The 11,653-nt window shown below is 32.8% G+C and overlaps 1 long non-coding RNA gene across 1 annotated transcript; it reads left to right on the forward strand.

Annotated features, from left to right (window-relative positions):
- Positions 1 to 3,683: 3,683 nt before the first annotated feature.
- LOC110694535 lies at positions 3,684 to 4,691 on the forward strand. Its single transcript, XR_002505901.1, has 2 exons — positions 3,684 to 3,745; positions 4,080 to 4,691. It is a non-coding gene; the product is annotated as an uncharacterized LOC110694535 (long non-coding RNA).
- The last annotated feature ends 6,962 nt before the right edge of the window (positions 4,692 to 11,653 follow it).

Here is an 11,653-nt window from a genome sequence, read left to right on the forward strand (position 1 = left end):
ACCATGACTCATTATAGTTTGTTTTTTTAAAAAATTAATATCAAATTAAAAAAACAAACACAACTATCTGAATATGAGACCGTTAATTTGAGAGAAAATCCAGAAGAATTCTCAACATCAAATTAATTTAATTTGTGACGTTTTTACTTTGGGATTTACAAATATCATCATTTAATTTGTCCGAATTTTATGTAAATGAGATTTTTGAATAAATCTCCGGCACATCAAATGAGGTTTAGGGTTTAGTTTTATTGTTTGAAGTATCTCTATTTTTTTTTATTATATTCACTTGAATTTTGTGTAGTCTCTGCTAGGGACCAATGATATCATTAATTACAAATAAGTATTATAAGTTATTACAATTTGATATTTGGATATAAGTATATAACATATTTAGAAAAATTGCCGATTGCAACCTTTTAAAGTTTGTATTTTGCAAATTGCAGCCATTTAAAAAAAATTGCAAATTGCAGCCCAAAAGTTCTTATAAACCGTAAATTGCAGCCCGATTTAATTTTTTCATTGGTTTACATGTCGAAAAATATTTGTTAATGTTTTAGGGATCATTTTAGTTCTTAAGGGACCGGATTGAGCTCGGAATTAGCAATAAAATATCATAAGTGCCTCGTTTGGTGAAAAAAAAATATATCAATTTGTGGGTAACTATTTTTTGCTGTAAAAATGGGGCTCTTACGTTATTTTTTTGCTAATTTTGAGCTCTATTCGAAATATTTAGGGGTAAAATGCATGGCCTCTAAAACCTTTACCGAATATTTTTCGACACGTAAATCGATGTAAAAATTGAATTGAGCTACAATTTACAATTTATAAGGACTTTTGGGCTGCTATTTGCAATTTTTTAAATGGCTGTAATTTGCAAAATACTAACTTTAGATGGCTGCAATTTGCAAATTTTCCAACATATTATAATAATTTTAACATTTGTGTAGTAGGTGAGTAGCACTAGATGGACAAAATTTAATAAATTTGACCCATTAATATTAACCGAGTAAAATATGAAGTACATAGTAGAAAATATCGGAAAGTATAAAAAAATAGGTTGAGGTCCAGGAATATGTTTTATACTCTATCATTCCCCCTCACATGAAAGGCCCTTTGGGCTTGAAATGTGGATGCAACACAGGCCCACCCATACCTGTCGCGAATTTATTCCACTTTGAAGGAGGGGTGGATGAGATTTGAACCCGTGACCTCTATGTCACGTTGGTTCTAATACGATATTAAAGGATCATCTCAACCAAAAGTTTAAACTAATGGTTGAGGCCCAGGAATATGTTTTATACTCTATCATGGAACATGGTGACTGAATGAAAGTTGGGATATATGTAAGCAATGTAGCTAGGAATAACTGGATAAGGTGGGAATCATATGGGGTGGTTGGATGTACAAATGGGCTGCAAATAACAGTCAACAATAAATAAAGTAAAAAATTTCATTAGCAAGGTCCCGTTTCCTTCACCTTATTTTGCTGAATTGAAATTATTTTTACTGAAACAAAATTATGTTTGCTGACTTAAATTATTTTTACTGAACTTAAATTAATTTTACTGAACTGAAATTATTTTTGCTGAACTAAAATTATTTTAACTAATTTAATATTATAATTTTTCTTTAAAAAAACTGAATTTTACTAAAATGAAATTATTTTTGCTTAACTGAAATTAGTTTTACTGAATTGAAATTAATTTTACTGAAATGAAATTAATTTTACTGAACTGAACTTACTTTTACTTAATATTACTTTTTAAGGTGAAGTGAACAGGGCCCAAGTTTGTTTTTTTACTCCATTTGATTTCATTTTGGTCGTTTATGTAACGATTGTCGAAAAATTCATTCTTTGTTAAAAATGAAATTTAATTGTATATTTAATAAAGTTATAATTGAATACTAATAATGTACTCACTTTATAAATCAAACAAAATCCTAAAAAAACTTCAGAAAATTCTATCTAATTGTGATTTTTTTTTTTTTGGAAATAAATCTTATTGTGAATTTTGTCAAGACTGCATATAAGAAAAACAAATAGGAAAGAATCTTTTTTGTTAATAAAAATAAGTGAATGGTTTTCTTTACTTTTAAGCATCATGGAATCAGTATAGGACCGTTTAAATGGATGGCATGGACCTATCAAAGGACACCACCAAAAAGGAATCGAACATTTTCAAAACAATATATCAAACCATAATAATAAAATAAAAAATCTAATATATATTTTCTCTCATCTTTAAGAGACTAGAAAATTGGTATGAATCATTATACCTATTGATGAGTACAAAAAAAAAAGTGTATATGTGTATGTTATACCCTAGATTTCAATGATATTATTATGCTTTACTACAATAAATAAACTACTTGTATAATGCTATATAATAATAGTGTATGGGATGTTTTTGACTATCAGTAACTATAGCCCACTATCAGGTATGGGCTCATATATAGTTGTTCATACCACAATATAAAATTATTTTATTTTTTCCCCTTTTTTTCCCTTTCATCTTCATCTTCTTCCTCCCTTAAACCCCTTCCCTATTTCCGGTCAAACCTCCGCCCGTCACACCTCCACCTCCTACAGCAAGGAACCCACCCTACCATCCACCACCTTGGTCGAAACCTAGAAACACGCAACCACCTCCGTTAAAAAACTACTGGAAACCACCCAAAAACATAACCCAAAAATAGAAGAGCAAGCCATGCTATGGAGTGATTTTCATGGTCTTCAAACATAGACAAGTTCCTTGTCGACTTATGGCTCTAGCCATTAAAAAAGGTGAGTTCTATGCTAGACATTGTACGAGTTCGATCGAAATTGACGACATTAAATGTTTGTCGGTGCTCATTTATTATTAATTTGTATACTGTTATTATAGTGTTGAATATTGTTATTAAGAGGAGAGGGACTACTTTTTTACAAAATGATAAGTAATACACGAAATTACATTTTCGCCCCAGTATGGACACAACGAGCCCATACTTGGTAGTGATCTGTCACTACTCATCGATATGGGCCGGATGATTCCATTTGGACTATGTCACTAATTGGTCAAAGACTCAATATAATTCCATATCGACCTATGTCTATCACGTAGAGAGATGCTTGAAACCATTTAGATACCGCAGATTTGACAAGACCTTCACATGGCCCAGTAAATTACAATCAATAAAGCATAAAAATCAGCTAATCAAGTAAGTACTCCATACTTGGTACCATATTGAAATTCATTTATGAATTTAACCATTTTTACACATTTGAATAAGTTTAAATAATTAAAAATACTTAAATACAGTAACAGCAAATTAGACTAGCCTTAATGTTCATTGGACAACCAATAATTGAGGTGTGCCATGTAGAAAATTTAATTTGTTTGACTAAGATAACTTGCATAAATCATATTGAATGTATTTTACTTTTAACAGTTTCAACTATAAAATATTTGAAGAACAAAACGTGTTATGAGACAACTTTAAAATAATTCATTCAAAAGAGCATAGAATAAATTTTTGTTAAAAAACTTATTGATGGAATAATGATGATAAGCTCCAATCTATCAATCGCAAAGAATAGAATTTGTAGTGTCCCACACAACTATATAATTTTTTTTTTTGAAAAAAACGAATACTTCTTGATCTTCTCCTACTATATAATGGTGGGCAGTATGGCATTGTAATTCGCAACTCGCAAGTCACACAGATTAAATATATACAAGACGGTGATACTTCTTCTAAGGTAAGTGCCCGTGCCTATATATAATCTTATTAGTTAGTTAAGCTTTGTTCTTCAATTCATCCATTTGTCACTAACATATATATGTAACTTTAAAATACTTTATCACATCATTTTAATTGATATACTTGGTAAATTAATAAATTGTTATCTTATACCAAAAATGAAGTAATATAATTAATTATTTGGAAATAAAATGTCAATTATATGAACTACATCACCAATAAAACATTATGGTAATCATATTTCAAACGTTTATTGTAAAATTTTCATTTTAAAATACTTTATCATCATTTTGCTTGATATGATTGGTGATTTATTGTGGCTTAATTTGTAGAAGAATATATCTGAAAAGATGGCCAACATTCAAGAATATGCAGCAGTGAAGGTGATGTTTAGTAACAATGTCCAAGCTACGTTGAGTGTTAAGCTGATCAACGGAGATGGAGAAGACCCTGCAGACGTTTACGGAAATTTTCGCTTTTTGCTAAGCAGCAAAGTCAGCGTATTGAAGTAAGGCCCGGTGAATTCATTCCCTTGAGTCGGTCCGATGTCAATGTGCCTGAAGAAGCCAAGGAAATGGAGATTGAAGCTTACTTGATGGACTATGATTCTGTTTCTCCTGACGATGAAATTGCAAACGGCAAAGCCATCTTTCTCGTTAAGGCTTCTGGTGAAAGTGATAAGAAGACCATTACCGGAAAGTATGGCTCCATTGAAGTCAATGTACTTTGGGGTTGATCTCATCTGATTTGAACTTAGGATATAATAAATGCTTTAAGGGATTATTCTTGTGTCGTTCATGCTTTTCATTATTTTTATATGTTTGTTTTTGGTTCTCTTATCCCTAGTTTCTCATGAGCAACTCCACGGATTCGATCTCCATATGGGTTGTTCTTGAGTTTATTGATTTTATTCATTCAGATATTTAATTTCTCTCTTTTAATTATGTTTTCTTTAAATTGAATTATTAGATTTAGTTTCAATTATTTATTTCATGCTTGAGTAGTTTGCTTCTAAGGTTTGGGAACCCATGTATATATGATGCATCTGGATTGATAGTATTAATATTTTTATTATTAATTAATTTCTCTAGTTGATAGTGTTTTGTTGTTAATCTTCCAATATGATCAATTGTTTGATTAATTATTATTAATTAGAGTTTGAATCGAAAGATCATACTTTAAAAGGCTTACCTACAATTAGCAATTCTTATTACGTTAGCTTAGTGACCGTACTGCATATGTTGATCGAATTAAGAGCGTTAAGACACGACCGTATGTAGGCTTAGCAATTGCTCCAGATAATTGATTAATTGAATTGTTGATGGTTTTATGATTGCATCTGAATTAAGCACGTATGGTGAACCATAACCCTAGACCTTTCTATTAATTGCATTCTTATTTTAGTTTAAACTACCTTCCAATCTCAATTTTGTGATATTGCTTAGTTTCTCCAATCTTTAGAAGTTAGATTAAATAATTTTCATCTCTCTATGGATTCGATCCTATTTACCTATTACATTGAATTGCCAGAAGGTTTTGTTAGAAATTAAATTTATCTTTGACAGGTGTGACAACATATCACAATTTGGAGTCATTGCTGGGGAGGCCACTTAATTTTATTACTGTTATTATTGTTTAAAATAGGAAGGAGATTATAATCAATCAACATTTTATTTAAGAAAAACTTAAAATCACATACATAATTATTTCGCTTCATCATAATTCATGCATATAGGAAAGCATTATAAATACATGAGCATGATTAGCCAAATACACACTAGCTATTACACTACATCCTTATAGTGAAAAGGATCGTACGTTACTAGGACACTTTAAGGATTAGAGGCCGGATGGGGATCAAAGTATCTAGCCCTTTAACCTAAGCAGTCGGGTTAAGTTATATATAATATATTTAACCCGACTTTGATACATATATGGTTGTGTTTTATATAATCACACCATTCACATACACACTCCACCAGCAAAAGGTACGGCAAAACAGGCACCATTACAACAATGAGGTCCAAATAAATTGTTACAATACTGATAGTCACCTGCGCACTTCAAAACTTCCCGGCTATCATTTGTTGCGACTTCTTGCTTAATATTTTGGGCGTCCAAACCACGATTATTTTTTTTTGATGCAAAGGAGGGCCAAGCCCTTAGTACAAACTAGAATTAAGCAACAAAACGAGGAGTAGTAACTCCTATAACATCCTCCCTGAGGGTGTCACGTATCTCAATCGGGGGGACATCAAAATACGTTATACCCTCAATTCGGACTATTCCTACATTAGCCAACCTATCCGCTACTTTATTACCTTCTCTATAACAATGAAACATTCTAATATTATTACCAAAGGAGCTGATGATGTTGCGGCAAACACTCAGCAGGTGGACATACTCTCCACCTAGAAGTTGGTCATTTTGAAGAGCCTCGATACACGCCTTGTTGTCCATCTGAATGATTAGCTTGGTGATGCCTTGTTGTTGAGCCATACGAAGTCCCAATTCAAGAGCTAAGACCTCTGCTTTGTAAGCATTGCAGTGCCCGAAATTCGCAGCAAAACCTCTGATAAAGTGACCTCTGCAATCTCGCAAAACCCCTCCACCTCCAGCTGGTCCAGGAGAGCCACGGGCTGCACCATCAGTGTTTAAAGCAGCCCAATCCAATGGAGGGGCAGTCCAGCTTATTAACACTTCTCTTTTTCTTGAGCTTGTCATCTCATTATCACCCATAAAGACCCTCCAAGTTTCATCTATTTTTGGTTTCAGAAAAAGGCCTGTATCAATTAGAATTTCAGCATTTCTTCCAAATAAAGCACAATTACGCCACTTCCACATCCACCAAATAGTCAAGGCAAAACAAATGGGCCACTTTTCAGAAAAAATAAATCCATTTGCTTCAAGGTTGCGTGTTATCCAGCCCTGCAAATCTCCTTGATAGAAGGATGGGTAGCAAGCAGTTCCTCCAACACTCTTCCAAATGTTTCTTGCTATGGGACAGTCAGGAAATAGATGGAGAAGAGTTTCATCAGTATTTTGAGCACATCTTGAGCATCTGGGATCATCAGTGAGGTGTCTTTGAAGTCTGTTAGCATTGCAGAGGATTCTATTATGAAGAATGAGCCAAAGAAAAACTCGGACTCGCTGCTGAACTGGGGAAGTCCAAGCCAATTCCCACTTCGGGTCTGTCATAATATGCTCATCATTTTTTATGATGGATAGAGCATATTTGATTGAAAAACCTCCTGTTTTCGAGCCTTTCCAGTAGCGGAGATCACCCAACTCTGTATTCTCCATCACTTTATGAGAAGCAACAAGTTTCAAAATGTGGGGTGGGAGTAAATGTGCAAATAAATCCCATCTCCACCCAGTTCCTGGTTCCCAAAGTTCTTCAACGATTGCCCCATCCAAAGCTTCAGGAATCGGATCAATGATAAGGTCTCGCAAAGGCACATCTGTCGCCCAGCAATGATCCCAAAAAAGGGTGCTTCTACCATCACCAATAGCCACTGCCGATCCCTTAGAGACCCACTTAGCATTTTCTGTAATTCCTTTCCAAACATTTGACATATTAGTGGAAGGTTCAAACATGTCAATGTCCAAACCACGATTATGCGACCGCATAATCATCATATTTGTTTCATGGTTTCCATTTTCATCATCAATTTTTGGTGGTTGGACTATCACCACTTCTTCTATTACCATCACGGGCCTTTTTGGCTTCGTTTCAATGGCCATAGCTGAAATATAATATGTATCAAGTAGTACATTATTTAGGCGTGGTTTCCAAAACTTCAAATATAATATTTTCAATTATGTACAACAAAAAATTAATTTTTTTTTGATATTTAGAAATAGGCAATAAACAAATCAAACAAGATTCCACCGGACTATTTTTAACTTTAGAATAAATCACTAAATTGAGTCAAAGTAACTTATACGTAAGTAGTAGCAAAAGTTAGAACGTGCCAACTAGGGCCAGTTACTTCAGCTTAATTTTAGTTCAGTTCATTTCGGTTCAGTTCAGCTCCAATCAGTTCAATTCAGTTCAGTTCAGCTTCTATTTTCCTTCTCTCATAAAATATTCATTTCAGCTCTATCCAATTTAGTTAAGTTCAGTTCAGCTCCAATCAGTTCAGTTCAATTCAGCTCCAATCAGTTCAGTTCAATTCGGTTCAATTTAGTTCAATTCAGCTCATTTCAGTTAATATGAACATACCCTAAAATGAAAGAGAGAAAGTACCCTATTACAGGGTCTTCCTCGTGCCTTATATCTTGACAAGTTATAAGTATGAAAAATGTATGTAATACCTTAAAACTTCAACTATAAATTACGGAGTAAAAATTAAAGATTTTTTATTCAAATTTTTGTTTTTATATAAGACATGTCCTTAAAACATTGTACTGTCTTGACACTCATATAAGGAAAAAAACACAAATAAAAGAAACAAAGAAGGTATTATTTTATCTTTCACAAAAAAAAAAAATAAAAAAAAAATAATTAGTAGTATAATTTAGATAAGACTTTCAATTTTTTCAAATGAATGGTTTGAAATACAAACCTGTTGAGGTACTGAGCATGAACAACATTGCTAATAGAACAGGAGCAACCAGAAAGTTAATTGAGACCTTTTCCATTTATTTGTTGCACTTATTACTTAAACTTGAACAAATTAAAATACTTTCTTCTTTGGGTAATTGTGTTTATCTTTTGGGTGAAATAATGCTTCTACTGCTATATATGTTACTTCATATTATTTCCTCACAAATCACAACCCTTTCTATTAATAGTAGATCAGATTAACAAAATAAACAACTAATCTGTGTTCCTCGAGGGATACTATTCATACTAAAAAGTAACAATAATGTTCCCAAGGAAGTTACCAGAAAGTATTCTTTTGGGGATATAATTTTTAGAGCATAAAGCTTCCACTCATACAGCCTATATTATTGATGGGGAATAAACCACATAAGCTTCCAGTCATACAGCCTATTATGTCACTTTATATGACAAAGAGCGCGACCAACCGTATACTACTCAAATCTAGATTTCATTATCTCGTCATGGTAAACTGCTTTAGTCTAAATTATATGAATTCTTCTCTATCATTACGGATCTGCAAAACATTGATGTTGGGATCGATGATGAGGATATCAATATGGATATTAGGTTGTATTCTGCATTGCCTTCGCATAAGCTAAGCACTTTTGAGATACTTTAGAGGATATCTTAAGAAATATTTAATTGGCAATAAGTTGGTTAATAAATATAAAAAACCTTCTCAAGATCGATCATGCTCTTCTTGCTCGTGGTGTAAGAACTTAGTAAAAAGTTTGTAACTATTGTGATGTGATAGGTCATATCAAAGCCGAGTATTGAAAATTAAAGAAGAAGAATGAGGAAAATCCAACGATGAGAACAAGTCTGCAAATGTCGTCGTTAATGTTGGTTTTGATGATTATATTACACTTTAATTAAGGGTTTTGTTACGAGCTTTGGGGTTGCAATTTCTAAGTTCTCTTCATGATAAGTGCCCTTTGAGATTTCTTGAAGCGAGAAAGCCTGTGGATTTTGTTATGGATTATATCATAGATTGTTGATGATTTATTTATGGACATTTTGTGAGAAACTACCTTTTAAAGCATTTTTTTTTTGCGAGAAACTACCTTATAAAAAAATTGTTGTAAAAAACTACCTTATAAAAGCTAAATGTTGTAAGATACTACCCTTGGTCGGAAAGTGAGAGTTGACTTAATTTTAGCTACTCTAAACTTCTCATGTTATACTTATTATACTTAATTGATGGTAAAATCAAGAGAGGTAGAAACGATTACATTCAAGAGAATATGTTTTCATGTGTTTTTTTGTTTAATTTGGATGATTTCTTGTTCCTTTGCTAGAAAAAACTTGAGACAAATGTTTTTTTTTTTATTTTTTTTTTATTTTTTTTTTTTTAATGGGGAGAATGATGCGGATCAAGCATAAAAAATTTAGTAGTTTAGATTTATTTTCTTCGGGAACTTTTTTTCCATATTCTTATGATTTACTCAATAGTTTATCCTATTAGGCACAGTGGCGGATCCAGGATTGTTGTACATGTGAGTCACCATTTGAATCCACCTTTACCTACCACCACTGCCCACCCTAGAATCTCACCCATTTACTGCAAAAACCACATTAAGACACCACAAAAGCGTCCCCTTAACAAAATTTACAAGAATACAAACATGAAATTCCAACAAAATTAAACCCAAAAAATCAACAAATCATATCCAAAAATAACAAAAATCAAACAATTTCATCTCGAAAAACAAACCTAAAAATTAATGAAAATCAAACCACAAATTTACCCAAATATAACACGAAAATAAATTAATCAAACCCAAAATTTACCATAAAATCAAACCCAAAACTCAACGAAAAACAAATCAAACCCAGAAATTAACGAAAATCAAACCCACTAAAACAAACAACAAAAATCAACAAAAAAACCGAAAGGAAATCAACTTACAAAAAAAACGAAACCAAAAATCAAACAAAACACGAAACCATACCTCAAAGTCTTAAACCTCTAATTAACTCGAATTTGGTTTAATAAGGTCGAATTCGACCATAAAAATTCTAGATCTAGATTTTTCATGGTAGAATTCGACCTTAAAAACCATTAAATTTATCAACACCACCACCTAAACATTCGGAAATTTCCGAGACAAATAACTGTATAAGGAGGAGAAGAGAAGAGGAAAGTGAAGGAGAAAAGGAAAGTGAAGGAGAAGAGAAGGAGAAGCGTGAGGAAAGAAAAATGAAAGAGGAGAGAGGGATTTAGGGTTGTGATGTTTCCAATATTTTAGTTTCACGTGTTTTGGGCCTTTGGCCGTTTTCTCTTATTTTTAGTTTTTTTTTAATATTTTTTTTTGGCACTGCTGAGTCACGTGACTCGGTGTGCACACATGTAGATCCGCCACTGATTAGGCATGGGATTTATGCCTATAAATGTTTATTTTTATTAATGAGAAAATAGAATGTCTTTGAGTATGAAAATTGTGAGTTAGTTCAAATGAATTGAATTGATTTCCAAACTTTGCTTTTTCTATTGTTTGAATCGAAAAGATCAAAACACTATTGAATTAGGTTTAATCCTAATTGCTAATGTCCCGTGGTTTAATCCACGTCAATGGGAAGGTAAGAGATTCTCACATTGAAACTTGTTTGGTGGCAAGTACTAACAGAAAGAGTCAATAAACAGAAAGAACCACATTAATCAATCACTGTGGCGCCGATGTGCTTGTAGGAACTAGGAACTAGGCGGTATCAATAGCATTTAGCAGTTGTCAACACTCCTTTAATTTACCCTTATAACCATCATAATTAATACATAAGGACAAAGTGAGAAGTCTTGATATATATAGGATATTACTAATAATTTTTAGTCCGAAACTACCTATACAACCTAAAATTTGTGAGAAAAATACCTTATAAAAAAATGTTGTAAGAAACTACCTTATAAAAGGTAAAATGTTGTAATGTACTATCTTTGGCCGAATTTCCATCGTTAATCTAATTTCAAAGTGTTGACCTACCTCAAAACACCCCCGAAACCACCACAGAGGTTGATTTTCAAGGTGGTAAGGTTATTTTTGGGGTGGTTAGAAGATATTCCGAGTTGGTGAGGAAAGTTTAATTTCGTGATACAAGATGTTTATTTTTGGGGTTAGAGGTGGTGGTTTTGAGATTGGGAGGGTGCTTTCGGCTTGGTGAAAGCTATTCTAATTAAGTAGGTTGTGTTGGTTTTGGGGTGAAAGCGGAGGTTTTGGGGGTCTTTTGAGGTGGGTTTATGGTGGATTTCCGTCGTAGGTAGTATTTTACAACAATAAACATTTTGTTAGATAGTCTCTTACA

Source organism: Chenopodium quinoa, unplaced genomic scaffold (genome assembly GCF_001683475.1).
Source record: "Chenopodium quinoa cultivar QQ74 unplaced genomic scaffold, ASM168347v1, whole genome shotgun sequence".
NCBI classification, from domain to species: Eukaryota; Viridiplantae; Streptophyta; class Magnoliopsida; order Caryophyllales; family Amaranthaceae; genus Chenopodium; species Chenopodium quinoa.